Raw genomic sequence first — 27,796 nt, 5'->3', positions numbered from 1 at the left:
ACAAGAGGAGAGAGAGTGGCAGTCCTGTGAGCCCACAAGAGGAGTGAGAGTGGCAGTCCTGTGAGCCCACAAGAGGAGAGAGAGTGGCAGTCCTGTGAGCCATCAAGAGGAGAGAGAGTGGCAGTCCTGTGAGCCATCAAGAGGAGAGAGACTGGCAGTCCTGTGAGCCATCAAGAGGAGAGAGAGTGGCAGTCCTGTGAGCCATCAAGAGGAGAGAGTGGCAGTCCTGTGAGCCATCAAGAGGAGCGCCGCCCCCCCCCCCCATATAAAAAAAAAAGTCAGCTGGTAATCCAGGGCTTATATAACGCAGTTTCTGGACACTCTTCGTAAACGTTTTGACGTTTTGAATTTTCTTATTTTTTTTTTTTGGTGCTTAGGCAGTTTTCTGGCAGTGAAGTTTACCATTATGTATAAAAATGGCATGTCAACTGTTGTGTGATACACAAGTGTTTGAATGTTGCCTTGAATAATTTTTTGCTCTAAATCTTTTGCTCAATCTTTTGGATTTATTCAGTTTTTGGCCATAAAATATTTTTGCTTTATTCAATTTTTCCTGTCAACTCTGTATTCCAATGTTCAACTTTGTATTCTCATGTTCAAGTTGAAAGAAAATGTATTCCAATGTTCAACTTTGTATTCTCATGTTCAAGTCGAAAGAAAAATGCAAAAACAAGTTTCATTTCAAAACCACAAAAAAAAAAAAAAGGATGTATTCAAAGAATATAGTACTGATTCACAGGTTTATTTTATTTGAAGGTTTCTCACAGATACAGCATAGAAAATGGTGTTTAAGAGTTCAATGAGTTGTCAATTTTAGCCTCTTGAGTTGCCTTTAGCTATTTTGTAAATGAATTTTTAAAGATAGGTTTGCAGACCTTTATAGTACCAGGGACGAATGAGCGACCAGGGTCCCCCCCTCACTGGTGTTGGTGTAGGGCTGGTTCCAGGTTCTTCCAGTACCGCCCGGAAGAGAAAAGAAGCGATGAATTCCAGGTATACCCCGATCTGCTGCTGGAAGCACCAGGATTCCGACCATTTCTGAAAAATTTACATACTTGAACCATAGAAAATGGGAATTACCTATATGCCCATTGGGCTGGAATACTTATGGATAGAATATTGGGGAAAAAATGGGAATTGGGAAAGTTATAGTTGTGCATATACTGGAAACATAGAAAATGAGGAAGAAATGAGAAACATAGAAAATGGAATTCGCCAAAAGGAAACTGGAAAAGTTATCAATACATATATAAAAGAAACTTACAAAGTGAGAATCATATATGAAAATTAGCCAATGGACTGGAAAAGTTATACAGGCATATAAAAATATTCCATAATTATTAGCCAAGTGGAACTGATAAATTACTTATTGCTAGACAAATCCTGATATGGGCACGAAATTTTAGTTCATTGTGCAGTATAGGAATAAAATAACCAAATTTGAGAAAATTCATAAATAAAAAACGTAGATTAAATTTATACTTGTTACAGAGTAAAGAAAGATAATTGTTTATGCTTTAAATAACGAAAAATGAATGTGATGAATAGAATGTATAGAAAATTCCATGATTCATGTGAAAAAAAAGTTTATGGTGTGACTGAACGACGATGTGCAAAATATGGTTCTGGAAATAGTAACAGTTTTACTGCATTTGGAATGGAATATAAATTGCCAATTAAAAATTCTATATGAATATTAACTACAGTCTATAATGGAAAAAGTAAGGTCTTGTATAGTATCACAAGTGAGATACAGTATACGTATTTAAGTGGTTTAGTGTACAATACAGACTGGGGAAATATACTGATATTTAGTAAAGCGTTCATATTATATTTAATCTAATTTTCAAACAAATATATTTGGGTCCCTATATCCTAAAAACAATGTAATGAAAGCAGTCTTTATCATTAACAACTAGAACCCTACTCTGAGAAGAAACAGAAGAACAGACCCCTTCTATTATTATTATTATTATTATTATTGTCATTACTTGCTAAGCAACAACCCTAGCAGGATGCTATAAGCCCAAGGGCTCCAGCACAGAAAATAGCCCAGTGACGAAAGGAAACAAGACAAAAATAAAATATCTTAAGAACACTAACATTAAAACAAATATCTCGTTTAAACTATATAAAAAAAAATCTAACATAACAAGAGGAAGAAAAATAAGAGTGTACTTATATTTAGGGTGAAATCGGTGGTAAATGTTTCAGAAGGATTTAATAATATTATTATTGTTTTTATTTACTACAAAAATGGACGAAGTAATGTTGAAGTTGTCTGGAAATGAAACGAAGGAAGAACGCTAATTGGATGATGCTGTGAATAGAGAAGAATGGAGGAAAGGTGAATTAGAGTTTTAATATATGTGTAGGAGATTGACCTCTGCAAACAGGTGATAGAAAAGGGAAAGGTTGAATGTTGGTCATGTGAGAAACTTAAGAGTCTGAAGGAACGTATGTTTTAAGAGTAACTTTGGTCAGAATGGTTGTGATTGAAAAGGGAAAGGTTGAATGTTGGTCATGTGAGAAACTTAAGAGTCTGAAGGAACGTATGTTTTAAGAGTAACTTTGGTCAGAATGGTTGTGATTGAAAAGGGAAAGGTTGAATGTTGGTCATGTGAGAAACTTAAGAGTCTGAAGGAACGTATGTTTTAAGAGTAACTTGGGTCAGAATGGTTGTGATTGAAAAGGGAAAGGTTGAATGTTGGTCATATGAGAAACTTAAGAGTCTGAAGGAACATATGTTTTAAGAGTAACTTGGGTCAGAATGGTTGTGATTGAAAAGGGAAAGGTTGAATGTTGGTCATGTGAGAAACTTAAGAGTCTGAAGGAACGTATGTTTTAAGAGTAACTTTGGTCAGAATGGTTGTGATTGAAAAGGGAAAGGTTGAATGTTGGTCATGTGAGAAACTTAAGAGTCTGAAGGAACGTATGTTTTAAGAGTAACTTTGGTCAGAATGGTTGTGATTGAAAAGGGAAAGGTTGAATGTTGGTCATGTGAGAAAGAGTCTGAAGGAACGTATGTTTTAAGAGTAACTTGGGTCAGAATGGTTGTGATTGAAAAGGGAAAGGTTGAATGTTGGTCATGTGAGAAACTTAGAGTCTGAAGGGACGTATGTTTTAAGAGTAACTTGGGTCAGAATGGTTGTGATTGAAAAGGGAAAGGTTGAATGTTGGTCATGTGAGAAACTTAGAGTCTGAAGGAACGTATGTTTTAAGAGTAACTTTGGTCAGAATGGTTGTGATTGAAAAGGGAAAGGTTGAATGTTGGTCATGTGAGAAACTTAAGAGTCTGAAGGAACGTATGTTTTAAGAGTAACTTGGGTCAGAATGGTTGTGATTGAAAAGGGAAAGGTTGAATGTTGGTCATGTGAGAAACTTAAGAGTCTGAAGGAACGTATGTTTTAAGAGTAACTTGGGTCAGAATGGTTGTGATTGAAAAGGGAAAGGTTGAATGTTGGTCATATGAGAAACTTAAGAGTCTGAAGGAACGTATGTTTTAAGAGTAACTTGGGTCAGAATGGTTGTGATTGAAAAGGGAAAGGTTGAATGTTGGTCATGTGAGAAACTTAAGAGTCTGAAGGAACGTATGTTTTAAGAGTAACTTGGGTCAGAATGGTTGTGATTGAAAAGGGAAAGGTTGAATGTTGGTCATGTGAGAAACTTAAGAGTCTGAAGGAACGTATGTTTTAAGAGTAACTTTGGTCAGAATGGTTGTGATTGAAAAGGGAAAGGTTGAATGTTGGTCATATGAGAAACTTAAGAGTCTGAAGGAACGTATGTTTTAAGAGTAACTTGGGTCAGAATGGTTGTGATTGAAAAGGGAAAGGTTGAATGTTGGTCATGTGAGACACTTAGAGTCTGAAGGAACGTATGTTTTAAGAGTAACTTTGGTCAGAATGGTTGTGATTGAAAAGGGAAAGGTTGAATGTTGGTCATGTGAGAAACTTAGAGTCTGAAGGAACGTATGTTTTAAGAGTAACTTTGGTCAGAATGGTTGTGATTGAAAAGGGAAAGGTTGAATGTTGGTCATATGAGAAACTTAAGAGTCTGAAGGAACGTATGTTTTAAGAGTAACTTGGGTCAGAATGGTTGTGATTGAAAAGGGAAAGGTTGAATGTTGGTCATATGAGAAACTTAAGAGTCTGAAGGAACGTATGTTTTAAGAGTAACTTGGGTCAGAATGGTTGTGATTGAAAAGGGAAAGGTTGAATGTTGGTCATGTGAGAAACTTAGAGTCTGAAGGAACGTATGTTTTAAGAGTAACTTGGGTCAGAATGGTTGCAATTGAAAAGGGAAAGGTTGAATGTTGGTCATGTGAGAAACTTAGAGTCTGAAGGAACGTATGTTTTAAGAGTAACTTTGGTCAGAATGGTTGCAATTGAAAAGGGAAAGGTTGAATGTTGGTCATGTGAGAAACTTGAGTCTGAAGGAACGTATGTTTTAAGAGTAACTTTGGTCAGAATGGTTGTGATTGAAAAGGGAAAGGTTGAATGTTGGTCATATGAGAAACTTAAGAGTCTGAAGGAACGTATGTTTTAAGAGTAACTTTGGTCAGAATGGTTGTGATTGAAAAGGGAAAGGTTGAATGTTGGTCATGTGAGAAAGAGTCTGAAGGAACGTATGTTTTAAGAGTAACTTGGGTCAGAATGGTTGTAATTAAAAAGGGAAAGGTTGAATGTTGGTCATATGAGAAACTTAAGAGTCTGAAGGAACGTATGTTTTAAGAGTAACTTTGGTCAGAATGGTTGTGATTGAAAAGGGAAAGGTTGAATGTTGGTCATGTGAGAAAGAGTCTGAAGGAACGTATGTTTTAAGAGTAACTTTGGTCAGAATGGTTGTGATTGAAAAGGAAAAGGTTGAATGTTGGTCATGTGAGAAACTTGAGTCTGAAGGAACGTATGTTTTAAGAGTAACTTTGGTCAGAATGGTTGTGATTGAAAAGGGAAAGGTTGAATGTTGGTCATATGAGAAACTTAGAGTCTGAAGGAACGTATGTTTTAAGAGTAACTTGGGTCAGAATGGTTGTAATTGAAAAGGGAAAGGTTGAATGTTGGTCATATGAGAAACTTAGAGTCTGAAGGAACGTATGTTTTAAGAGTAACTTTGGTCAGAATGGTTGTGATTGAAAAGGGAAAGGTTGAATGTTGGTCATGTGAGAAACTTGAGTCTGAAGGAACGTATGTTTTAAGAGTAACTTTGGTCAGAATGGTTGTGATTGAAAAGGGAAAGGTTGAATGTTGGTCATGTGAGAAACTTAGAGTCTGAAGGAACGTATGTTTTAAGAGTAACTTTGGTCAGAATGGTTGTGATTGAAAAGGAAAAGGTTGAATGTTGGTCATGTGAGAAACTTGAGTCTGAAGGAACGTATGTTTTAAGAGTAACTCTGGTCAGAATGGTAAAGTTCCTTGCAAGAAAGTGATTTAAAAAAGAGAACTAAATGAAGTCAGTTCCTTGATTGAAGAGAACAGGCAGAGATAGAACTCCCTCTGTGATTAAATACTTGATGAATGCAGTATGTAAAGGTGATAAGGATCAATCACTGGTGGGAAAATAAGAAACTGAATTTGGTTCATGAGTGATGAATGCAGACATAGGGAAAATTGCAGAAGAATGTGAAGAATAAGAGTGTTATGATTGATGTGGAAGAATGGAATGACAAAAAAAGGAAATAAAATAAGGAGTCAGATTCTCCTGAGAGAGAGAGAGAGAGAGAGAGAGAGAGAGAGAGAGAGAGAGAGAGAGAGAGAGAGAGAGAGAGAGAGAGAGAGAGAGAGAGAGAGAGAGAAGGGGGGGGGGTTATTAAGCTAGGAAGTGTATGAAAACATATCTTAAAGGAAATTCAAGTAGTGATTAGAATGGAAAATGAAGCAAGACTGAAAGGAATGTCTGGCATAGCATTCCATAAGGGGTTATTTATATACTTGGTCGTACTGTCTGTATTAAGTTGATTTGTGCAAGGTTAATGAGTGCAAGTAGATAGTTCATTGAATAAAACTCGGTATTGTAATGTATAATGCTTATTTGACTCTAGTCCTTGTAGCTCTAAGGAAATGTAAAGAGAATGTGTCATGTGGTCAAAAGAACTGGACAGACATATTTCACTTTAGGGAGAAAGGAAGTGGACATTGAACATAATGTGAATACACGTGAATAAATGAGAGTAAGTGTTTCAATGTCTATTGATTGAAGTAGGAGAGAAAGTTCAGATAATAATTTACAAGGACTGGTTGAGTGTTGGTAAAGAAAAAATAAAGTCTGAAACACCATATATTGGGTCAAGTTCCTCTTACTTGAGGATACACTCGGGCACTATATTCTATCTAATTTCTCTTTCTCTTGTTTTGTTTTGTTAAAATTTTTATAGTTTATATTAGAAATATTTATTTTATTGTTGTTACTGTTCTTAAAGTATTTTATTTTTCCCTGTTTCCTCTCCTCACTGGGCTATTTTCCCTGTTAGGGCCCCTGGGCTTATCGCATCCTGCTTTTCCAACTAGGGTTGTAGGTTAGCGAGGAATAATAATAATAATAATAATAATAATAATAATAATAATAATAGAATGTGATCTTGTAAACAAAACAATGTAGGCAGTTAGGTAAAAGAAGAAACAGCCGATGAATGAAAGAACTCTCCTTAGGAATAAATACTTGATAATGGATGCAATCGATAAACGAAAGAAAAGCAGACCGCCATACAATTGCAGATGAGTTGAGAAATAAGAGGTCGAATGTTTCAGGATGATGATTGGAATGACAGACATAGTAACATTAAGAGTATTATATCTGAGCTTGTAGTGAGGGCAAGATTCGTCCATGCTGAGAGAGAGAGAGAGAGAGAGAGAGAGAAAGAGAGAGAGAGAGAGAGAGAGAGAGAGAGAGAGAGAGAGAGAGAGAGAGAGAGAGAGAGAGAGAATGCAAATAATGTACGGTATGTGGTAGATGAAGAAACATCGGATGAAGTGTGGAATAAATTCTGAAACATTGTCAAGTAGAGTTTGGAATGGAAGATAAACTAAGATTAAAGAGAAGGCCTTGTATCGTATAACATAGGTGATATGTGTCCTAGTTACGTGGTTTGATATACAGTGACGGTATTAAGTTGATTTGTGCAAGGTTAATGAGTGCATGTGTATAGTTCATTGAATAAAGTTTGGTACTGTAGTGTATAGCCTTTTGGGCATTGTAACTCATAAGCAAGGCAAAGAAAAATTAGTTTTTGTAATGAATTAACTACAGGAAAAGTACCTAAATAAGAAGCAAAGTTACATACATACATATACCAATGTACTTCCCCCAATTCAACATGACATTCAACCTCGCACCACCTTCCCTTCTCGTACATCTCATAACCTTACTCTTACCCACATTAACTCTCAACTTCCTTCTCTCACACACCCTTCCAAATTCTGTCACTAATCGGCCAAGCTACTCTTCCTCGTCTGCAACCAGTACAGTATCATTCGCAAACAACAACTGATTTACCTCCCATTCATGGTCATTCTCGTCTTCCAGTTTCAATCCTAGTCCAAGCACTCGAGCATTCACCTCTCTCACCACTCCATCAACATACAAGTTAAACAACACGGTGACATCACACATCCCTGTCTCAGCCCCACTCTTACCGGAAACCAATCGCTCACTTCATTTCCTATCCTAACACATGCTTTACTACCTTTGTAGAAACTTTTCATTGCTTGCAACAACCTTCCACTAACTCCATATAACCTCATCACATTCCACATTGCTTCCCTATCAACTCTATCATATGCTTTCTCCAGATCCATAAACGCAGCATACACCTCCTTACCTTTTGCTAAATATTTCTTGCATATCTGCCTAACTGTAAAAATCTGATTCATACAACCCCTACCTCTTCTAAAACCACCCTGTACTTCAAGATTGCATTCTCTGTTTTATCCTTAATCCTATTAATCAGTACTCTACCATACACTTTTACCCACCACACTCAACAAACTAATACCCCTTGAATTACAACACTCATGCACATCTCCCTTACCCTTATATAGTGGTACAATACATGCACAAACCCAATCTACTGGTACCATTGACAACACAAAACACATATTAGACAATCTCACCAACCATTCAAGTACAGTCACACCACCTTCCTTCAACATCTCAGCTCTCACACCATCCATACCAGATGCTTTTCCTACTCTCGTTTCATCTAGTGATCTCCTCACTTCCTCTCTCTCTCTCTCATTCTCATCTCCCATCACTGGCACCTCAACACCTGCAACAGCAATTATATCTGCCTCCCTATTATCCTCAACATTCAGTAAACTTTCAAAATATTCCGCCCACCTTTTCCTTGCCTCCTCTCCTTTTAACAATCTTCCATTTCCATCTTTCACTGTCTCTTCAATTCTTGAACCAGCCTTCCTTACACCCTTCACTTCTTTCCAAAACTACTTCTTATTCTCTTCATATGAATGACCCAATCCCTGACCCCACCTCAGGTCAGCTGCCCTCTTTGCCTCACTTACCTTGCGCTTTACTTCCACATTTTTCTCTCTATCTCTTTCATACTTCTCTACACTATTACTCTGCAGCCATTCTTCAAAGCCCTCTTTTTCTCTTCCACTTTTACCTTCACTCCTTCATTCTACCATTCACTGCCCTTCCTCATGCTGCCTCCAACAAACTTCTTGCCACACACATCACTTGCAATTCCAACAAACTTCTTGCCACTACACATCACTTGCCTCCAACAAAATTTTCTTTTAATAACTTCCACTCCTCCTCTAATAATAATAATAATAATAATAATAATAATAATAATAATAATAATAATAATAATAATAATAATAATAATAATGTAGAAATGAGAAGGGACAAAGGACTAAGGCAAGCAGGTGGTGAGAATTAGGAACGCAGGTCACCAGAAAGATTCTATTTGGATATCGTTACTTTAATCTCATAAGATTTAAAAAATGAAACTATTTGAGAAAAATGCCGATTTCTACCAATTATCAGCCCTGTGTCATTTGCTGTTGAGGGAGGTAAGGACATGTAATTGTAGAGAGAAAATATCCAAATAGCTTACGTATATAGAGATGACAGCCAGAGTATTACTGTAGAATAGTTGTCCCATAAAATGAATACTTTTGAAGGAGTAAAGTTATTGCTAGGATGCTCAATTGATTATAGTTGAAATAAAATGAAAGTAGATATTAAGACTATTATGGATAAATGTGATTAAAAAAAGTGTTTTTATTGGAGAACGAATAATTCATGCAAAAGAATGGACAAACAAGAAAAATGTCAACCAGTTAGTATTTGTAAGTTTCTATTTTGGGACCAAGAATTTTCTGTGAGATTCAATAAAAGAATGAAGGAAAATGTGTAGAAACATGAATGTGGAAATAGAAGAATTACTGCCAGTTCTTTGTTCAGAATTCATCTGTAACGTTTAGAACGCTTCCATAAGACTTAAATAACTGCCAGATCTTTGGTCAAACAGCTTCTATAATGTTTAAAAAGTTTCCTGGATGAAATGTAACTGAATTTAGAATGCAATATAAAAAGAAAGAAAATTAGAAATGAAAAATTCCAGATGAAAATCATACAAAATAGTCTAAAATGGGAAACAAAATGAGACAAAGTAAGGTCTTGTTTGATATCACATGGGAGAAACATTACCCTGTTTATGTGGTCCAGTGTGAAATACAGACAGAGGTAATAGATTCATTTGCAAGGGCATAAAATATGTTCGTGTTTGAGTTATACACAGTTTGATTAACAACGTTGGATAGTGTATATAGTGCTTGATCAGGATCCCTATATCTTAAAGGTAATGCAACAAAGACAGTCATGATAATGAGCTAAATACTGGAATGATACCTCGAGAAGACACTTATTAAAGTAGTAAGGCAAGCAATTAGATGGCTAGAGTCCTTTGTATATTATTACTATTATCATTACTTGCTGAGCTACAACCCTAGTTGGTTGGGAAAACAGGATGCTCTAAGCCCAGGGGCTCCAACCAGGAAAATAACCCAGTGAGGAAAAGAAACAATGAAAAAATATTCTAAGAACAGTAAAACCACAAAATAAGTATTATATAAAATATAAAACTTTTAACAAAACAGGAGGATGAGAAATTAGATAGAATAGTGTGCCCGAGTGTACCCTCAAGACAGTGGTAGGTGTTTGAGAAGACACGCAATACCACTATTTGTAGGAATTAGATGGACAGACTACTTAACATGTATCTAGGGTGAAGACAGTGGTAGGTGTTTGAGAAGTATATGAGAAAAATCTTAGATGCCTTTCAAGGATAAACCCTATATCATTTACTGTATTCCAATAATGGACGGAGAGGCATAGAAATGTTGAAGTGGAGGAGAAAAATATAGAGATGAATGTGCTAAACATAAGCAAAACAGATCCTATGATGACTGGAAAGGAAGGATATCAAATAGAAGATAGGAGAGCTGCTTAAAGGATGCTGTGAGTAATGGGTAGAAAACGAATTCAGGAGATGCTAAGGATTATAAAATGAGTAAAAGCAAATGATGCAGTCCTTTTAAATGTTAATTATTTTTGTTGTAATTGTGAAAAAACAAGAGAGACTACTAAATGTTTAAATGATCTTTGAGATAAGGCAATACGGGTGTTCTCAATATATCAACCTTAATCTGGGACACCAGGACGTGAACAGGAAAACCTTTCAGAAAGGTTACCAGGATCAGTAATGGGTAAAACGAATGAACTTGATTAGAAGACGAGATAAAGAAGCCTACAACTAAATAAAATTTCCTCTTGTTAGGGGTAGAAGAGACTCTTTAGCTATGGCAAGCAGCTCTTCTATGAGGACACTCCAAAATCAAACCATTATTCTCTAGTATAGGGTAGTGCCATAGCCTCTGTCCCATGGTCTTCCACTGTCTTGGGTCAAAGTTCTCTTGCTTGAGGGTAAAAAGGGTACACTCGAGCACACTATGCTATCTTATTTTTCTTCCTCCTTTTTGTTAAACTTTTTATAGTTTATATAGGAGATATTTATTTTAATGTTGTTACTCCTAAAATATTTTATTTTTCCTTGTTTCCCTTCCTCACTGGGCTATTTTTCCTGTTGGGCCCCCCCTGTGCTTATAGTATCCTGCTTTTCCAACTAGGGTTGTGGCTTAGCAAGTAGTAGTAGTAATAATAATAATAATAATAATAATAATAATAATAATAATAATAATAATAATAATAATAATAATAATAATAATAATAATGTAACAGGAGATAAATGAAAACCCAAAAGAATGGAGACGTTCAACAGATTGGACTCATAGCAATAAGAACAGTCAGCATTAAGATGAGGATTACCTGGCTATATCAGTTGGTCCTGAGAGCTGATTATTTGATAATGATGGATAGAAAAGTTGGTAGACACTTTAGATCTGTGTTTATGCCAAAAGGGCAGATTTATTTTAAGGATTTCGATGGAAGGGGTACAGTTATTGTTTGAGAGTGGGCTGAATAGACAAAAGAGATTTCACGAGTGACTAGTTTGCTGTTGCTATTACAGAAGTGCAATTGAATCGAGGAAATTAGTATTGCAATAGATAGATAGATAGATGTAGATATATGCTGCAGTATATAAACTTATCAAGAGATTGTTGTTGGCTGTGTAAGAATATAGTTCAGTTGTGTGTGAATTATCGATTGTTAAACCCTGCTGCGTATCATTGTTAACAGTCTGCAAGAAAGTGAGCAAGTTGTGCATGTTTGGTCCTTGAATTGTGTTAATTATAATAGGGTTGTTGATAGGAACTTATGATAGTAGAGCAAGATGGCTGTATAGGAGAATGTAAGGAAGAGAATGAGTAAAAAAAATGGATTTTATTCCTACAATCATTGAAAGGAAATGGTAGAATGACTGCACTAGTTCAAATATATTGTGAAATGTTACTTTGATAGATTCGGTTGCAAAGATTTCCTCGAACTATGTCTGATAGATATATTGGTAGAATGGTCTATTCAGAGAAAATGTTGAAGTGTAATAATGCCCTGAAATGAATAGGGACATATTTCAGTTTAATAAGTATACTTAGAGAAAACTTCAAGTATACTAATGCTTAGAACTGGACAGGCAAATATTTCTGCTTAGGAATAAGGGATGTTGGCAGTAAACCTAAGAATAGGGAAGTATAGAGAAAATGGAATAGGAGTTTAAGTTGTGATATATACTGTGGGTGTTCTGAAAAAAAAAATGACGAAAATGTAATTATGTTCAAATGAGTTGTTATTGCCAGGAATATAGACTTGAAAATAGATTTATAAAAGTAGCTAGTTGTGTAAAACAAGAGAATATTATTATTATTATTATTATTATTATTATTATTATTATTATTATTATTATTATTATTATTATTATTATTATTATTATTATTATTAGCCAATCTACAGCCCTAGTTGGAAAAGTAAGATGATATAAGCCCAAGGGCTCCAACAGGGAAAAATAGCCCAGTGAGGAAAGGAAATAAACGATGAGAAAAAATCAACAAGACATTATTAAAACAGTAACAAAATCAAAACAGATATGACAAATATAAACTATTAAAAGACTTATGCCACCATTGAAAGAAAATTATATAAGAATAAGCAGAAACAGAAATGGATATTGAATAGTTGATGGATAATCAATGTACATGTATAGAGCAATACTAGTGGTGACTGAATAGAAAGCTAAAAGGATAACTATGGCAGTGGCTGTCTAGGTAATGCTAAGGTGTGAAGAGTCAGCTTAAGACGATGTACAAATATTAATAGATGGTATCACCTTGGTATCACTAATCAAAGTAAGGGACTTCAAACCAAAAACCTATTGAAAGGAGCCATTTGGGGAAGATGTAAGTGGATGACCCTGTGGGGGTAGAAGGTCAGGTTTTGGATATTTAGATAAAGAATGCGAACTTAGTAAAAACATGGAACCTAAAACCATACACATATACCTAGGGAGCACAGATCCCATGTAGTGTTGTTAAAGTTTGGTGCCATTCTTCAAAAACTAGGATCCCTATAAAATGCCTTTTGCTTAGCCAGGTTTACAGGAATTTAGAAGGACTTGTATGCAGAGGTAGTTTCAAGGTGACCCTTGAGCTAATTTTTTGTCAGTTTTAATCATCATCATTATCATATATTCCTATTGATGACACCAAGAGCAGAAAAGCCATTAACCAAGTGGAGAGCTGTAAATAGTAGATTGTTACTAGAAAAGTTCAAATCAAAGCAGTGCAATATGAGTATTACAGTTTGCTATAACCCAACGAATGATTTCCCTGAAGAAAGGAAAAGATGAATACTATGAAGGACTGCAGAGTTTAATAGATGAGATCCAAGAGATATGAAAATTGTGATTGGCGACTTCAATGCTAAAGTTGGAAGGAATAATCAAGGGATAGAGAATGTGATGGGTGTCGAGGGTCTTGGCGAATGAAAATGAAGCACATTTCATAAGTTTCTGTTCAGCAAACAATCTTGTTAGTTTTTATGGTACAAAAATTAGGTGGTCATTGTCTTCCATGAAATTACAATGTGTATTCATGACATTTGAAGCTGTTATGGTAATACTAAAAATGAAATCTGGAAGAATATACTTCACGGTACTTGCAATATACCACATTAACAGGTGGATATAATTCAGTTTCACAAATTTATTAGTTTAATATTATGTGTTTTATTTTATCATACTGAATATTTCCTAGTGCATCATACTTGAAAGTATATTTTCAGAGCATTTGATATACAAGACTTTATTGTACTGTTGATAACATGACAATAAAAAGGAAATGTCACCATACTGTGTCATATGACAATAGAGGGATGCTTCCAGCATTGATTTTCAGAGAGATTCACCACACAAAAAATAGTGATATAATTGCTAGGAAGGCATATCATTGCAAATTTGATATTTTATATATGACTTCATTATCCTAACATAATAATGAAAATAAAATATTACACAGTGTGTCATATGGAAATAGATTTGTGTTTTATGGAAATCTTAATATTTAGCTTTATCGATATAATTAGTAAGAACTGATAAATCTTATTTCCTTGCATTTTCCTTATGGATTTTTGAGATATAAAAAATGTCAGTGCTTATTAATATTTGTCAGTATCAACGATCAAGTAGATTACCCTTGAGCAAGATGGTGCTTCTCCTTGATTGTGATAGCCAAGAAAAGAAACATTATTCTTGCTGCAGATAATTTTCAACACATCGATTTTTGCACATTCCCTTTACTCGGAGTTACATTTTTCTCGTGTAAACTGGAGTCAGCATTTTTTTTTTTTTTTTTTTGCGGAGATTAGCCATTTGATGTTGTCAATAACCTTTGTGGTAGTCAAGTAAGAGAACTTTATCATGGTCGTTGGAATAGCAAAACTTTTAATATATTTTAGAAGAACATCCTCTGCTGGTGGAAGACTGAGCAACAGTCCTGATTTACACCTGCAACTACATCAAAGATTATTCAGTGCCATCTGCTACACAAACTACTAAGGACTGGCAAGACTGTATGGTTCTTGAACAGAAATACAACACTGAAGTGAACCAAAGCCATGTATACTTGTGGGATCACGTCGACACTAAAAACCCAAAATGAAATGGCTTTCCACAAAACCTATGTTTGCTGAAAATACAGTATTGTTAAGTTGAAGAGAGTGCTTCATATGAACACTAGTATTGAGACACCACCCAAAAATCATGAATTTAGATCGGTCATCGTCTCAAGGATTAGCAGACAGCACAGGGTTATCTTCAAGTGACCATCACAGAAATGGTCAACCTATTCCAAGAGCTTACAGTAGAAAGATTGGTTTGCATATCATATAGAGTAGGTGCTTTCAAAGAATCTCATAGTGACTTGAATCAAGTCAAATTCATTGGAGGAAAAGCCTAAATACTTTTCTCCTTGAAAGTGAAGGTAAACAATTGTGAGAAAGACTTTTAAGAAAGAAAAAGTTAAGTAGTTTTCAGAAACATATCTGCTTCAGATAGTTTCTCAGGTGGTAACTGCTGAAGAATATGACTGTACTGAAATTCCACCCTCCTTATTTGACTTTGAGGGCAGAATGAGAAAAGTAAACAAATTGAAAGTAATATTGGAAGACACGCAAAATGTCTAGATACATTACCCAAGGTGACAATCAACACTTCTGTCATTGTCGATGCCATGTATGCAACCGACAAGTGGTCCTTTCACCCAAACCAAAAATTCAGATGTAAAACAGGGCTACAGATACACCCTTCTTCAAGATGTCCCAATAAACATCAAACATTCAATTCTGCTCTACTATATATGATCAACTTCCCAGTCTAAGTGCAATTGAAAAGACAAGGCAAAATAAAATCAGGATTACTGGAGTTATATAATATCCAGAATCACCTTTCAGTGCCTACCTTCAGGGATTTCATGTTGTCCAGTTCATCTCGACCTGTATCAAGCCTTTATAAAGAAGTAAAAAATGTTTATTTTTTGAAGAAAAGGGAATGAGAGACATCACCACACATGGACCAACTCGCAGGGAAGCTGGCAACCGAACCATCCTCAATACAATTTACAGTGCTGAAGAATTAGGTGCAAATCGTATTGTCATTCCTTCCAATGGCATAGATGTTATCATTCTGGTAATGTTACAGAGCAATAACTTCCTTGACCAATTTAAGAGTTTTAATAGATCTTGAGACATTTATTCGTAGCCATGATACATTCATTTAATTAGATAAGGACAAATGCAACTTGTTACCATTCTTTTATGCATTTCCAGGTAAAGAGGATGATATTTTCTACTGACTTGGCAAAAAAAAGTTGTGGCAATGTATAGGGCAGATGCTTTTTAATCCTCTGATATTATTTTTTAGAGATATGCAGTTGCAGATTATCAGTGACGAGCTGATGCAATCTTGCCTGTCCTTAGTAGTTCATGCATCAGGCGGCACTGAGCTATCATTGGTTGAATTACAGAGACAAAACTCTAATAGCTAAATCCAGACTATTAAAGCCTTCCACAAGCAGAAGACCCTCTTCTACAACATACCCAACATTCTGCTATTGCAACAATCATAAGCAAGTCCTCACGTAAAGCAAACCTAAAATGGTTAACTGCACATCATATGGCTGGTCTCTGCAAAAAAAAAAAAAATCTCAGCAACACTGACTCCAGTATCACAGCTAATCTGGGAATAAGTTTAAGGTGCATGTGCAAAAATCAGCGTGCGGAGATTTGCGTCTGCAGCAAGAATAAAAATGTTCCTTTTCTTGGCTGTCACTGTCAAAGAAAGGCACCAACTTTTTCAAGGGCTATATACAGACGAAGCTGATTCTTGCTAATAACAAACATTGACTTCTTTATATTTAAAAAATTCGTAAGAAACCGACAATGAAATGTAATGTAAAAGTTCTTACTAATAGTATAATTTTTTTTTTTTTTTTTGTGGTTTGTTGAAGCAAAATATAAAAATTTCCACAAAAGTCTAAGCTTAAAACAAATCTTTTGATTGCCTTACAACACAAATGTGCATATTTCCTCTTCATTTTCCTGTTATTAAGAGAACAATGAAGTCTTATATAGTAAGTCAAATTGATACTTTAAATATGTCCTTCCAGAGGATGTACAAATCGTGTAACAGGATGTACTAGTAAATGTTATGTACCATTACTATATAACAGAAATATTGCAACAATATTTTCGAAAACAGACTTTATATACACCTGATAATGTAGTCTTTGGCAAGTACCATAGATGCTGATATATAATGTAATGGATATTAAAAAAAAAATAATTCTTCTATCTTTCATTACATTAACAGCTTAAACTGTCATAATTAGACAAAGTAATTTCTTTAAAAACAATGATATCCCTTATTGTCTATTGCAGCAAAAATTAGCTTGTGGATCATCTCAAAACTATCCCTATGTAGACGTCTCTACAAAATTCCCAGAAGCTTGACCAAGCAAAATGCATTCTATAAGGACCCTAATTTACGAAAAACGACACCAAACTTTGACAGCACAAGTTATCCATTCAACGCCCTCTTGCTCCCCTGGTAATATGCACACAAACAGAGAGAGAGAGAGAGAGAGAGAGAGAGAGAGAGAGAGAGAGAGAGAGAGAGAGAGAGAGAGACTTTTTAGTCCATCCACGGAGTCTCCATATGATCTTGGGTAGAGTGATTTACTTTAAGCATTTAGAAAGTTCTTATGAGCTTGTCTAACTTATTCTTGAACTCGTTTACTGTGTTACTGTTAGAGAGAGAGAGAGAGAGAGAGAGAGAGAGAGAGAGAGAGAGAGAGAGAGAGAGAGAGAGAGAGAGAGAGAGAGAGAGAAGCATTAAAAAAGAAATGATTTCCCAGAACCTGACAGTTTAGAGGAAATAGGATGCTAACACACACCTGTCAACCAAGGTCCCCAGAAGAAAAAAATTATTACTTGCTAAGCTACAATCCCAGTTGGAAAATCAGGATGCTATAATCCCAGGGGCTCCAACAAGGAAAATACCCCAGACAGGAGAGTAAACAAGGAAAAATTAAATATTTCAAAAACAGTAATAACATTAGAATAAATATTTATTATATAAACTATAAAAAGTAACAAAGCAAGAGGAAGAGAAATAAGATAGAATAATGTGCCCGAGTGTATCCTCAAGCAAGAGAACTCTAGCCCAAGACAGTGAAAGGCCATGGTACAGAGGCTATGGTACTACCCAAGACTAGAGAACAATGGTTTGATTTTGGAGTATCCTTCTCCCAGAAAAGTTCCTTACCATAGTTAAAGAGACTCTTCTAGCAAGCAAGAGAACTCTAACCCAAGACAGTGAAAGGCCATGGTACAGAGGCTATGGTACTACCCAAGACTAGAGAACAAAGGTTTGATTTTGGAGTGTCCTTGAAGAGCTGCTTACCATAGCTAAAGAATCTATTATGCTGGGGTAAATAAAAATAGAAGTGTAAATCAGAGAGTTGGAAGGACAGATGATGTACAGAAAAGAGGGTGTGACAGGTAGATGGTCATTGGTTGCCTGTTTTGGTTGCAGTGAGATTGGTCAGGGAAAGGATTGTGAAAGAAAAAGCATATTAAAATGGTTTTGTATGTGGTGAACTGAGGTATAAAGGATGGAGTACAGATAAGAGAATTAATCCTTTTTGGAATAATGGTCAATGGATCACAAATCTAGAACAGGATTACTTTATAACTGTAGCCACCTTTATACATCTCCTCCAGGATGTACAAAGCAATGCGAGTAGCAGGTAAGGCTAAAAGGGGTGAACTAGAAAACTAAAGTGTGTACTGCAGAGCACAATACATGTGCTTATGTTGAATTGTAGTTAGTGTAAAACTGTATATAAAAGCAATTGCCATATGAGAAAGAATATCTCAGGAATTAATAGAAGTATGGTTCAATGAAAAAGAGCTTGAAGAGGGTTCAACAAAGTAAATACTGGAGTTTGAAAAATAATCATGGTTTGAGTAGATGGTTGGAGAATGATACTGTTTTTGTAATCCCCAAAAAGGTTTGCTAATGCATATTGTGTTATTATCATCATCTTTTTTTACGGGTTTATTTCTCGCCCTCCGTCAGACACAAAGTCTGTTCAGGCGGGCCTTGGTGTGTGAAAAAAAAAATCATTATTATTATTATTATTATTATTATTATTATTATTATTATTATTATTATTATTATTACTTGCTAAGCTACAACCCTAGTTGGAAAAGCAGGATGTTATAAGCCCAGGGGACCCATCAGGGAAAATAGCCAAGTGAGGAAAGGAAACAAGGAAAAAAAATAAGAACAGTAACAACATTAACATAAATATTTTCTTTATAAACTATGAAAACTTTAACAAAACAAGAGGAGGAAAAATTTGATAGAATAGTGTGCCCAACTGTACCCTCAAGCAAGAGAGCTCTTTTAACCCAAGACAGTGGAAGTCCATGGTACAGAGGCTATGGCACTACTCAAAACTAGAGAACAATGGTTTGATTTTGGAGTGTGTTTCTCCTTGAAGACCTGCTTACAATAGCTAAAGAGGATATTAATACGCGAGTTGATTGTCATAAGGGAAAAATATAAATGAACTATTATCAGTGGCGGTAATCATACTATAAAGTAATATAAATGTATAATAATAGTGGCAGATCATATAGGAAAGTTTGTATATTAATTCATTGAGAGAAGACAGAATAGTGAGTGAGACTTTAGCGAGTTTATGACTGTGTGTAACAATATGTAAGTATTCAGTGACAATAGTGCATGATCTTCAAGACAGAAGTATAAATGTGAGAAGAATAAAAACCGGCGTAAGGCATAGAAAAATGCGTTTGAAGCAGCACATATGGTGAAAAATGAGATACAGACTGGACACTTCAGCATGGAAGAAGTTTGGGGATGAGACTATAAAGGAATATGTGGTATGGATGAAGTTCTTGCAATTGTTCCTAACAGTGTGCGCGCGAGTTTTTCGATTCTTAAGAAAAAAGAAAAACAAACAGAAAATGAGATAGGCAAATGAAAGGTTATAATAGGAAGATGTGTTTGGAGTAGTGAAAGATCACAAGTATGAAAATGATGCCCATGCAAGGAATGATGAAAGATACAAAAATATTGTTAGTTTTGGAATCCAAAATAGGTTGGCATTTTTATACATGGCAATGGTACGCTAGGCGAAATTAGGAGATTTGCTAGTTCTTTGTGGGGTAGTATTATTTTGCTGGTGTATGGATAAAGAAGTATATGTATACATATTTTATGTGAATGGTGCAATCACAATATGTATAATTGTGCATGACAGACATGGACATATGGGCAAGTTCAAGTTGAGACAATGTATGAAAAAAATTAATATTTCACAATTTCTTAGTAGGATCTGTATGGCTGTCATGACGAAGGGCTTAGTCATAATTATCAGAGGACTTTTGCGATTAAAAAGGAAAGAAGCAAATGTTTAGGATAACTCATTAGGTGAAGGAAGACTTTAATAATTAGAATGAATTTCACAATTTTGGTTTGTGTTAATGTATTTTATGATACTCTAAGAGTCAATAGTACCTGAAATAAAACAGTCACATTTCCATATGAACACCTTACCTGTAATTAGTGAAGAGAATCTCTCCAGTACTGTTAACGTATCTTCTTGAAAACTTGGAACACAGGTATATAATTCTGAAAGAAAATAAATATATTAGTATTCTCATACTTTTAGCTGAATTACATTTTAGACATTGCACATACAACACAACATTGTTGTTATTATTATTATTATTATTATTATTATTATTATTATTATTATTATTATTATTATTATTATTATTATTATTATTGATAGCTAAGATACAACCCTTGTTGTAAAAGCAATGTGCTTTATGCCCAAGGGCTCCAACATGGAAAAATAGCTCAGTGAGGAAAAGAAAAGAAATTGATATTTTAAGAACAGTAACAACATTAAAATAGATATTTCATAAATGAACTATTCAGGTTCCACCCATTCAACTACCTGATTAAGAATATCATTCCACAATCTGGTTCACAGCAGGAATAAAACTTCTAGAATACCGTGTATTATTGAGATTTTTCATGGAGAAGGCAAGACTGTTAGAATTAACTACATAATATCTAGTATTACGAGCAGCAGGGTACTGTCCAGGAAGATCTGGATGCAAAGATTGGTCAGAGTTATGAAAAATGTTATGCATTATGCATAAAGAACTAGCTGAATGACTGTGCCAGAGATTAATATCTAAATCAAGAATAAGAAATTAAATAAACCGCCAGTTTTTGTACAATAAATTAAGATGAGAATCAGCAGCTAAAGACCAGACAGGAGAACAATATTCGAAACAAGGTAAAATGAAAGAATTAAAACACTTCTTCAGAATAAATTATAAAAAATTTTAAGACTTTCTCAATATGCTATTAATTGTTCAATTGAAAAACAGATTGAAAATGTTTCTCAAAAGTAAATTTGCTACAAGTATCACACCCAAAATTCAAAGAGTCGTATTTAGTTAAAGAAACATTATCAATGCAGAAATCTGGATGTTGAGGTGACAGTCTTCGACCTACTTACAATCAAACCTAGAGTTTTGTTGGGGTTTAACTTCATGCCCCATAATTTGCACCATATACTAATTGTACCTAGTTCTCTATCTAGAGATTCAGCAACCCAAGATCTACATTCAGGAGATTATATTGAAGCAAAAAATCTATACTTGCAACAAACTTGAGTTCTAGGCGAAACCACATGTGTATTGAGTACGAGAAGTAATGGGCCAAGAACACTACCCTGAGAAACACCGGATATATTCCTTTACTCAATATGGTGCCCATCAACAACAACTCTTTGCAATATATTACTTAAGAATTCAATAATAATGGTAAATAAAGACACCCCACTCCCAACTGTTTTTAGTTTGAAAAGAAGTGCCTCATGATTAACAAGGTTTAAGGCAGCACTAAAATTGATGCCAATCATACGAACTCTCTTATCACAATCAAGGGATTTCTGTACAGCATTGGAGATTTATAAGAAGGGCATCACATGCTCCAAGGCCTCTCAAAGCCTAATTTCAGGACTAGGGAACAGATGATCAATCTCAGCAGTCATATCTAGACAATTTGCCAAAAGTCGTTCAAAAACTTTAGATAAAATGGGGGCGACGGAAAATGGGCGGTAATCACAGCTTGACTAGAGCTACCGCAAATACATTTACATAATAGAGTAACATTACCAATCTTCAACAAGTGCTAAAAGAACCTTATCCTAACTTGTGGGAAATAACAATTAACTTTGGAGTTAAGAAATCTAGTCTTTATAAAAAGCAAAGGAAAAATACCATTTGGGTCTACACCTCCATGAGCATCAAGGTCATTTAAGAGAGCTTTAATTTCACAAGATCAAAGAGCTAAAGTTAGTTAGTTCAGCCTTAGGAAAACAGGAATGCGGAAGACCAAGTTTTTCATTACTCTGTTTACTGTCAAACACATCAGCCAAAAGTGTTATCTTTTGCTTTGGACAATGCGTGACTGAGCCAGTTAGTTTAAGTAAAGGAGGAATTGTTGTCTACACCAAAGAGTGCAGATTTAAGGGTAGACCACCACATATGCTCCTGTGTTGTACCAGAAAGGGCGTCTTTTCTAGTTAAATTGCATCCCTTTTCAGTTGAAGCATAAACTCTGAACAACAGTTCTTACCCGAGTATAGTTATTCAAAGTCAAATCTGATCTGTTACCCTGCCAAAGATGATATGCCTCCTGCCTCTCCAAATGACCACGTCAACAATCATCATTAAAACATGGTTTGTCCTTCACTCGGTACCTTAACGCATCTAAAGTGCTACGCTTACCGATTATGTTGACTAGATTACTATTATTACTTGCTAAGCTACAATCCTAGTTGGGAAAGCTATAAGCTTGAGGATTCAGACAGGGAAAATAGCCCAAATAGGCTCAACACTACCATACAATTGTGACCAATTCATGTTAGAAAAAATCACTTATATATCATTCCAGTCTGAGATTTTATATAAATCTTACATTAAAATATACATTAGGGACAGGTTGTTCTGTCTTTACCACTAATGAAATCAAAGCATGATCAGATGACCCAAAAGGAAAATCAACCTTACTTGTTATAACGACAGGGAAGTCGGTGTATACGAGGACCAGGCAGCTACCAGACCTGTGAGTAGCTTTACTTTAGCCAGGGTCCTAGGAGGCCAATCAGAACTCACGTGCAACAGGGAGCAAACCCAAGGTAAGTTGGACAGGCAGATGAGAGAAGGGAAGTGGGAACTGTGATATAGTTGAAGTGCACTTGCACTTAACAGCTGGTTGGCGACCTCACTCCATCAGATCTGGAAAAGGGAAAACAGATTAGCAGTCTTTTCTTTTCAGGCATAAAAGTCAATTTCAAGGCAATAGCCAATAATCACTTTTGTGTTGGACACTATTATTATTATTATTATTATTATTATTATTATTATTATTATTATTATTATTATTATTATTATTATTATTATTATTATTATTATTATTATTATTATTATACAGTTCATAGGCTACCACAACTAAAACCTCCCCTCCTTGTCAACCCAGGAATGAGGAGGAGAGAATCTCTCCTCCTATTTTCTGTAGTGCCTGCCCTGGCAGTGTGTTGATAGCCAGCTTTCACAGCCATGACACACTGCTGCCTGATTTGTCTCGTTGCTAAACTGGTGTTCTGATTAGATAAGTTACAACCTGGGTAGGAAAAACTGATGGGGTGTCTCACCCTGATTCCCAGACTTTATAGCTCACCAGATATACACAACACTTCACCATTGGAAACAAGTCATTAATGCAGACTGGCATGTTTCCCTTGACATAAAACATTGCATTATAGATTATTGTTATTATCGTTACTAAGATACAACTCTAGTTGGAAAAGCAGGATGCTATAAGCCCAAAAGTTCCAACAGGGAAAATAGCCCAGTGAGGAAAGGAAATATGGAAATAAACTATATGAAAAGTAGTGACTGATAGATCTGGTATATATCAACTATAAAAAGAGAGTTGTGTCAGCCTGTTGAACATAAAAACATCTGAAGTTACAAAGATTCAACTGTCTTTCCACTATATAGTCATAGCTGGAATAAAACATCTAAAATATTGTGTAGTACTGACCTTAATATTTGTGATTGAGGGGGCAAGTCTGTTGGAACTAATAACAAAGAATAGTTTATATTTAAGGACTTCAGTATACTTAAGCTGATCTTGCAACGTCTCTACTTGCAAAACTAACAAGTTTAGTTAATGATGCTCTGTGCTGGCAGACCACATCTCCCTAAAAGCCCTGATCAGGGAAACCCTTTGCACACCTGAACACATTAAAACACAAAACATGACTTCATCAGCAGCACATTAAACTCTGATATAAATAAACAGTTCAAAGACCTTGTTATATATGCAGCAGCACTCCCTAAATCCTATCAAGCAATGCCTTTCTTTGTCTTGCAAGCAATTGCAATCATAAAAACTCTAGAAGATTCGATGAGCAATTAAGAAAACACTGATATGCATATACCTTAAGTTCAATCTTGTACATTAGGGTTAAAATCTCACTGAAGATGTAAACTTAATATTATTATTACTTGCTAAGATACAACCCTAGTTGGAAAAGCAGGATGTTATAAGCCCAAGGTGCCCAACAGGGAAAATAACCCTGTGAGGAAAGGAAAAAAAAAAGAAATTACAACAAAATATTTTAAGAGTAACATTAAAATAAATATCTTCTACATAAACCATGAAAAACTTAACAAAACAAGAGGAAAAGAAATAAGATAGAATAGTGTGCCCGAGTGTACCCTCAAGCAAGAGAACTCTATCCAAAGACAGTGGAAGACCATGGTATTGAGGCTATGGCACTACCTTCTCCTTCTCCTCCTAGAAGAGCTGCTTACCACAGCTAAAGTGTCTCTTCTACCCTTACCAAGAGGAAAGCAACCACAGAACAATTAGAGTGCAGTAACCTCTAAAGTGAAGAAGAATTGTCAACAATAAGAAAATATCATAGGAACACTTGGAGGGATCCCTGAATCAAACAGGAAATTAAAGAGTTCTTGCTCAGCTCAGCAAATGAATACGGCTAGACTTGTTATCCTGCCCCTCTAAAGACTGCATTTATCAATTGAGATCATTAGCTCCAGGGGATAGGGGTCATACACTGCCAAGGGAATATACATACGTTCTACTACATAGTGTATTAAGAGAGGTCGGACAACAGGGTGGAAGAAAGGAGGCAGAAAAGACAGCAGTATGGCAAATCGTCCAACGAGAGAGAGAGAGAGAGAGAGAGAGAGAGAGAGAGAGAGAGAGAGAGAGAGAGAGAGAGAGAGAGAGAGAGAGAATACCACAGTGAAAATAGACTCGGTAATAACTCAGTACCATTATTATTCCTATAAAAATAGTTATTATTCAATCTCAAATTTTTTTCTTACCAGTCAAATGATGAAACCTTTTCTATTAACATCTGAAAAGTTATCACCAATACATTTAACAGACACGATAAACTAAAAAAAGATTAAATGACTGAAATATCAAGTATTGAAATCTACGCAACCAGTCAGTACTGATGCCACATGCTTGCGTTACATTAAAGGAGTCGAAATCCTTTAATATGTACCACCGCCAGGTTTCCACATGCAGACGTCACCAGCCAGGAGACACAAAAGGATATTTAGATTCACAGAATACAAGATGTATTAATAAATGAGATGCAAACTTGTCTCTCCTGGGGGACCATCATTAAAGACTGGGTTTGATAATTACAAAAAAATAGTTAATTTCAAAGTCTCAGTAATACCCTCTTTATTTACCTTACTTCAAGGGACGCTTTTCAGGTCCTATACTGCAGGGGAACCCTACTCTTACTTGTTTAGGGTTTAGATCCAACCCTCCACTGAAGTCGAGTGAACTACTTCTCTTTGGGTCCATATTAATCATCAAACGAAACATTTTCATTATAACTTTATACAATTCTTTGATTGTAGCATCTTCCAAATCATATGATCTTGTGAAAAGTAATGTCCTTAGTTTCTTCTTAAATTCAATTGCTCCCTTTAGGTCCTTCATTTCAGTTGGCAGTCTATTACAATATCTGCAAAAAAGATAAATACATAATAAGGATCAAGTATGAAACTGATTATGATATGCAAAGAGTGCCCACTGAAATCGTACCTCTCCCCACCTTAGAGTCCCCACTGAAATCGTACCTCACCCCACCTAGAGTCCCCACTGAAATCGTACCTCACCCCACCTAGAGTCCCCACTGAAATCGTACCTCACCCCACCTAGAGTCCCCACTGAAATCGTACCTCACCCCACCTAGTCCCCCCACTGAAATCGTACCTCACCCCACCTAGTCCCCCCACTGAAATCGTACCTCACCCCACCTAGAATCCCCACTGAAATCGTACCTCACCCCACCTAGAATCCCCACTGAAATCGTACCTCACCCCACCTAGAGTCCCCACTGAAATCGTACCTCACCCCACCTAGTCCCCCCACTGAAATCGTACCTCACCCCGCCTCCCGTCAAACGGGTGTTATAATTGACCTCCCAGGCTCCAGTGCCAGATTGTATAGGCAAAAATGTATGAATCCATTAAGCTAGGACCAGGGAGGACCAGGCACTGACTGCATATGGCTCGCCAGATAGATCAATAGCCATCCCCCTCCTTTCATTCTTAGCTTGGAAGGATGGTATGGTTGCAGACAACACAAAAACTATCGACCTTGTTGTGGTAGCCTATTGGTAACGTTCCCTCCTGGCGTTCTGCTGGCATGGGGTTCGAGGCATGCTCAAGCTCGATAGTTTCTTCTGGTGTCTGTAACCTCACCATCCTTGTGAGCTAAGGATATGGGGTTTTGGGGAAGCCTATAGGTCTACCTGCTGAGTCATCAGCAGCCACTGCCTGGCTCTCCCTGGTCCTAGCTTGGGTGGAGAGGAGGCTTGGGCGCTGATCATATATGGTCAGTCTCTAGGGCATTGTCCTGCTTGATAGGGCAATGTCACTGTCCCTTGCCTCTGCCATTCATGAGCGGCCTTTAAACCTTTAAAGGACATAGGTCTGTCATTATATGGATTACTGGAATCTTAACTAACCTAGGTATTTATACACGTTACCACATCAGCCACTACAAAACGTAGATTGCTTAGAAACAGTCTAAAATGGAACTAATTTAACAATTACCTTTACATTTACGTAACACTGTAGACATGTTTACCCACCTTCCCAACATGGGCAAAACTAAGGGTAAAAACCTTTGCTTTGACAGACCGAAAAACAAACAAATTTAGAACCAATAGCCCTTCAGGTAAGCGTTATGCCATATATAATGAGCGAACTACTGTTGTCTATAGACCGAAATTTATATATTTAATTAGGATCTTATTCAGATTTGATCAGCGATGGTATTTTAGGAAAAAAATCGTGTTTTCTGATTGATTTTTGGACTGAATAATCGTCCATCGTTTTTAGAAATTTCAGTAATTATTTTCTTCTTGAGAGAGAGAGAGAGAGAGAGAGAGAGAGAGAGAGAGAGAGAGAGAGAGAGAGAGAGAGAGAGAGAGAGAGTCATTAAAAAGGCATTGAGTTCGTAGCATTGATATGAGAGAGAGAGAGAGAGAGAGAGAGAGAGAGAGAGAGAGAGAGAGATTAGAGAAACAGATTAAAAAGGCATTGAGTTCGTAGCATTGATATGAATGAGAGAGAGAGAGAGAGAGAGAGAGAGAGAGAGAGAGAGAGAGAGAGAGAGAGAGACTCATTAAAAAGGCATTGAGTTCGTAGCATTGATATGAGAGAGAGAGAGAGAGAGAGAGAGAGAGAGAGAGAGAGAGAGAGAGAGAGAGAGAGAGAGAATAGGGGACATGTAGGTTTATAGTCAATACAAAAGCAATGTATGTATCCCAAGCGGTGTGCGAATAATTCATTTCGTCGAAGAAGAATCGGCCCATACACCTGCCAACCCCACCACCACATCACCTCTTCTGAGAACTTCAATTTACCTTTAAAATTTCTCACAAATCCTCAAATGCAACTTCGTATAATCAATATCGGCTTGAGCTGTATTGGTTAGAACAGGTGACAACCTGGTCAACTGGCCCCTCAAAACTAACGAGTCCTGTGAATGTGGAGAAAATACCCAACCCATCAATTTGATTTTCCGATCACGACCGCTGTCTCAATTTGGACAACCCTAAGATAATGTCAATAAAAGAACGCTTCAATGATT

At 36.1% G+C, this 27,796-nt stretch overlaps 1 long non-coding RNA gene across 1 annotated transcript; it reads right to left on the bottom strand.

Moving 5' to 3' along the window:
• Positions 1-732: 732 nt before the first annotated feature.
• Positions 733-25,713, bottom strand: LOC137636038 (uncharacterized). The gene is made up of 4 exons (XR_011042900.1): positions 25,378-25,713; positions 22,651-22,878; positions 20,114-20,188; positions 733-1,038 (listed from the first exon to the last, which is right to left on the bottom strand). It is a non-coding gene; the product is annotated as an uncharacterized lncRNA (long non-coding RNA).
• Positions 25,714-27,796: the final 2,083 nt, after the last annotated feature.

Source organism: Palaemon carinicauda, unplaced genomic scaffold (genome assembly GCF_036898095.1).
Source record: "Palaemon carinicauda isolate YSFRI2023 unplaced genomic scaffold, ASM3689809v2 scaffold215, whole genome shotgun sequence".
NCBI lineage: Eukaryota > Metazoa > Arthropoda > Malacostraca > Decapoda > Palaemonidae > Palaemon > Palaemon carinicauda.
Note: the sequence above shows the minus strand (reverse complement) of the source record. Positions and strands in the feature narration are given on the sequence as shown.